Source organism: Myotis davidii, unplaced genomic scaffold (assembly GCF_000327345.1).
Source record: "Myotis davidii unplaced genomic scaffold, ASM32734v1 scaffold293, whole genome shotgun sequence".
Lineage (NCBI taxonomy): Eukaryota > Metazoa > Chordata > Mammalia > Chiroptera > Vespertilionidae > Myotis > Myotis davidii.
In genome coordinates, this window is record NW_006285115.1 from 1,617,400 (window position 1) to 1,623,336 (window position 5,937).

Here is a 5,937-nt window from a genome sequence, read left to right on the forward strand (position 1 = left end):
GGGAGAGTAGAGGTGTAAGAAGAAATATTTTTTATGTCAGAATTGCCTATGAGTATTTCTGTATCTAAAGCAAATGAGCAACTTCCAAGGCCTGATTCTTTATGTTAATAAGTTTGTAAAGCAAGCAAAAAACTGTAGGAACAAATTTAGTAAATATACACAAGGTACATTAAGTTAATTGCTCTTCAAAATGCCATAACATGGAAGCATAAGTCAAATACAATCAAATCACTAATGATTGTTTTGTCCATTATGCAAAAAAACAAGATTAAATAGTAAATGAAAATCAATTATTTGTTCTTATTCTTGTAAGAGGTTTCCATATATATATATATATATGATGTCCTCATTCCTCTGTCTGCAAAGGCCAGATGTTTGGTAAAAGTTTTTCAGTGCTAATGATTTAATAGGTTACCTCCCATCCTGCCAGATGCTTTTATATGATTAGCAGTTATAAAGTGTTGTTTTGTTATTCCCCAAATTTACATTTCTCCCATATAGTGCATATTTTGGAATACTGAATTTCACTCAAATGTGTCCCAATTCTATTTTTGAAGGCAAACCTCCCACTCCATTGTTTTTGTTACCCACACTTTAAGATACACATTTTAAAAGGTATGTCAATATAGAAAAATAAAATATAATTATGCAGATAATTGGGGAGTCAAAATGGTATTTATTTTAAAAAATATTTGTTGCACTTCTAAACATCATGCTTGACTACCTAAATCTCCAAGTCCCCCTCAACCTAGGATAAGTAGAAACATTGCCTATATAGTTATAACCTAAAATATATTATGAAATATGATTTTTCATAATTTCTATAAACTGATACTAAGGTTTATTAATCTCTCCATTATTTATTAAACTCTTTAAATACATCAGATTTTCATATGTGAAATATAAATATAAACAAACAGCCACTATTTAAAATATATAAATTTTTATTGATTTTAGGGAGGAAGGGGAAGGTAGAGAGAAATAGAAACATCAATGATGAGAGAGAATCATTGATCAGCTACCTCCTGCATGCCCCACACTGGGGATTAAGCCTGCAACCCAGGCGTGTGCCCTGACCAGGAATTGACCCATGACCTCCTGGTCAACGCTCAACCACTGAGCCATCCCGGCTGGACTAACATAGCCACTTTAAAATGAAGTTGGAGATGGCATTCCAGAGGAACTGCCTTATAGGTCTTAATCCTCAAAAAAAGGTGGGTAGGGGCTGGGAGAATGGGGGTTAAGGGGGTGAGAAGGGGAGATATCTGTAATATTATCAACAATAAAAAGTGTATTAATTTTAAAAAATCTGGGCAAAATAAGCTTTAGACTGGCCCTAAATCAGCATTGTATCCCAAGCAACCATTTTTAAAGATAAGGAAGCAAACGTAATGACTACCTAGTGGGCCAAAAATTATAGATTTTTTTTAATATTAGCATTACTACGTTAGTTTATCTGCTGTGCCTATAGATAATTCTTTCTTCTATTGATGTAATTGTTCTTCCCTTTCTCATAAGTACCCCTTGCCTTCACCTCCTATCTGGAACACTATTTGGGTTTCTGATTAGTTCTATCTGAATAGCTGTTCTTTTATTTTTTTATTTTTTTTTAAATTTCGTTATTGATTAAGTTATTACATATGTGTCCTTATCCCTACATTACCCCTCCATCCCCCCAACTCATGCCTTCATCCCCCTGTTGTCTGTGTCCATTGGGTAGGCCTATATGCATGCATATAAGTCCTTTGGTTGATCTCTCTCCCTTCCCCCAACCCTCCACTACTTTCCCTCTGAGGTTTGACGGTCTGATTGATGTTTCTCTGTTTCTGGATCTGTTTTTGTTCATCAGATTATGTTGTTCATTATATTCCATAAATGAGTGAGATCATGGGAGATTTATCTTTCTCTGACTGGCTTATTTCACTTAGCATTTAAAGAGTGAGAAAGGGGAATAGATCTCATGTCTGTTTGTCCAATATATTTCCCACAATAGTGCAAATGATTATCATGGGGGGCAAGGAGCTTGCAACTGTCCTTCAAGGAAACCTTTTTAAAATTGTAGAGCTTACATAGAGTTGTCCTACCTCCTTGAATGAAAACATAGATTAATGTTAAGGCTTCACTAATCTATTTACATTTCATCTTACATTGTTATCCACAATAGTATACTGTCACACAGATTATATAAATATATAGAAAGAAATTGTCCAAGTTTATATAGTGCAATGTCACTTATTCCTTATATAATCTTTTCAGATTTCTCATTACAAGTCTCCTGAAGATATAAAATAAAATTCTAATCATAGATTCTTTGGGAATCTCTCAACTAATAGAACTACTAATGGATTTGGAATGAGATATAAAGATATGTTCTACAAATATATGGCCCAGTCACCAGCTAGCACAGCACTTGAGAAGCAATGAGGAAGAGGTTTTCGCTTACTACAGGTACTGTGACAAAGGTCTACACTAAAGACTGGAGAGAAAAAATAAAACAGTTATGTATGTGTCCACCTCCCACTGCCATCAGGTACTCTATTGCTAAATCCATTCAGGAAGTGTCAGACTCATTTCAGGGCAAAGAAGGGGTGAAGAGTTGTGCATTATATCCTGGAGTGTGTAAACCACGTTGGGAAATAGAAATGGTGTCAGTGACAAAAGGAGTCAGGAAAGAAGCATGGCCAAAAGTGTAAGAGTAGTTTTGAGTACACAATAGCAAGACAGAGAAAAGAGCAATGAGTTGTCTCCTATTCCCCCTCATAATAAAGCTCTGAAGGGAAAAAGGGTCCAGATATATTACAGAAAATGCAAACTATATGAACTCTTATCACACACTAAATATTAGCAAAAATCTGTGAATTAGTGCTTTTATAGATATTAACTTATAACAAAGTATTCCATGAGAAAAAAAAATATATATATAAAGGGGTGGCAACAGATTGTGTCTGAGAAAATATCTAGACCTATTTCTCTTAATTCTAGGGTGAATAAATAGGAAACAGAATGGCACTTAAAAAAAAAAAAGACATGCAACATAAAGGTCTGAGAAAAGACTAAAGACACCAAGGCAAAAGCAGTTTTCTGGAAATAGTTTTTGCAGGAAGTAGAAGTAATTAAACTATATTTATTTGTTGCTACTTTCACTGTTTAACTAAAAGTTATTGAATTACTAACAAGTTCTTGACATTGTAGAACATAGTGAAGAAGACAGGCTAAATGTTAGACTTTGTGGGTCTTACTTCTTAGGATTTCAGTAAGCTCTAGGTAAATAAGATATATCCATATGAAATACATGATGAAGACATGCTAAATTCTAAAGATGGAAATAAAATATCTGGCTTCATGAGGAAAAGATGACAGTGAACTCAGGTATCAGCAAAATGATAAAATAGGTTTTTCCAGCCCTCATACCCCCAATTTAATAATCTATGGATGAAAGCACCTATATGAAAGAGGTATTTGAAAGAAATATTTGCTTCACTGAGGTTCCAGTACCTTAGTGGAGCAAAATAAATAAATAAATAAATAAAAATAAGACTAGACATATTGAGGAGAGTAAGAAGTTTCACTTTATCTCTTGGTTAGCAATTTCTCCCATGGGTGGAGTAAGGAGAGAAGTCCCCAGCTTTCCAAGTCCTAAACTGCACAAAAAACCCACTTCTGTCTCACCACATCCAGTATGCTAAGAGGATCTGCACGGCTTAATTATGTAGGAAGGCTGGTAGCATTAAAAAAAGTTCATAGCAAATAGCACATGGATCTCAAAAAACTGACCCTATTAACTGACTCACAGACTCCACCAAGAAGCCTGTGCACAAAATTCATAGGATTGCCTCACCTGGGGATCCCCACAGCCAGCTTATAAACACCACCACCGCTCTGCATGTACCCCTGTTGGAGGCACCCCACAAATTGCTTACGTGCAAGCCTCCATAGATGGCATGTGTAAGCTTCTTTAGACAACACACAGATATAAGCAGCCAGCTCAACGTTGCTGGGTTGGGAGAAGATGCACAACCTTGAACACGTCAGGGCACTGATCTGGGGAAAATAAACAGGAGGTTCTTAGAACCACACCTGACTTTGTGAGACGCACAGAAGGCACACAACCCTAAGACTTCCTCTCCAAGACAAAACAAGAGAAGGAGAGCTGGCACACCCGTAGAAAAGGTCTGAGGATGTTTCTACTTCATCTATTTTGTATTTTTAGATTCCACATATGAGTGAAATAATATATTTGTCTTTAATAGTCACCTGATGCGAACAGGGTAGAGGAAGGGGTGAAAAAGGTGAAAGGGATTAAGAAGTACAAATTGCTAGTTATAAAAAGAGTCATAGCGTAGGGAATATAGTCAATAACATTGTAATAATTGTGTATGGTGTCTGAGGGGTACTACGCTTAGCAGGTGATCCTTCAAAAGCTCTATAAATGTCTAATCACTATGTTGTACTCCTGAAAGTAATATAATATTGTATGTCACTGTAATTGAAAAAAATAAAGTTCAGAGAGACTAATAATAGTATTTACCAATTATAAAAGTTACCACATCCTAGAAACATACATAGCTCATATATGCTAAGTATATGAATTACCTCATTTCTTATTAATAACCTTGCCAAAGTGGTATATCTATTCCACCATATAGAACAAAATGAGGCTATAAAAATTACATTACTAGGCAATGGCCACACACCTACTCAGTGAGAGTAAGGAGATTGGAAGTGAAAACATGAGAATTCAGAGTCTTTATTTTCAACTTTAAGGAGATATAGTTTCAAATGATAGTAACTCTACATTTGATAAGAGTAGAAAAAAATGAAGAAAAAAAATTCTGATTAAAAGTGTGTATTGGAGTCTTCCATATGGGATAGGTAGTTTGGAATTTGTCATTCAGGCGATGGGAAGTCATTGGAGTGTAAAACAAGGAGCAGATAGAATCAAACATTTTAATTAAAGATTATATCATGTCATCATATTTTGTCACATATCATATCAGAAGGTATTAGGGGCATAAATCATAAAACAGAAAGAAAGATAGGATGGAAGAGAGTCTTGACAGTAACAGCTAAGGTAGATATAGGAGCCCCAACGCCCTGGAGTAAGCAGGGCTGAAAGAGGAAAGGATGCCTGCTATCCAGGACACAACTTCGCTTTTCATCCAGGTAAACAGCTGATATATTATGAGGCTCTTCTCAATGACTAATGAAATTACTCTATTCTGACTTATGGCACAGTTGTAGTAAATTACCATTGCTAAGCTAAACATTGAAAGGACTTGGGTCAGAAAAAAAAAATTACCTCTGGAATTTATCAGTGGGGTTTTTTAAAATAAATTTATTACCAAACTGATATTTTCTGTGACATTTTAAGTTAAAGTTTTTCAATCCAAGGAGGTGGGAGAAGAAGCAATATTATAATCACTTAAGAATTTGCTTTCAGATTTAGTTTCTTGGTTTGAGATCCATTCAACCACTTACTGGTTGTATTTCCTTGGGAAGGTTACAGTACCGTATTTGCCGGCGTATAAGACGCTTTTGCGTATAAGACGACCCCCTAACATTTCCACTCAAAATACAGAGTTTGTTATATACTCGCCGTATAAGACTACCCCCTCTTCCGCACACCTTCCACACACCAAATAAAAGGTAAAACAATATCAGATTTGATTTTAACATTTTAATTTATATTCAAATGCTTATGACATGCAGGAAAACTGTCACAAGGCTGTATGTAATCAAACATATACATAAAACAGTGCAAGTTTATTACCGGTAAACATACCGGTAATTCACTAAAGAAAACACACTCTATAGACTGGTACCGTAGATGCTTCTCAGGAACACAGGCAAGCAGCCCACAACCTAGAGGGACTGTCAATGATAGAAGAAAGATAACAAATAGAGGTAGAGAGCAAGTGCCGGGCAAGTCCCTAGCAA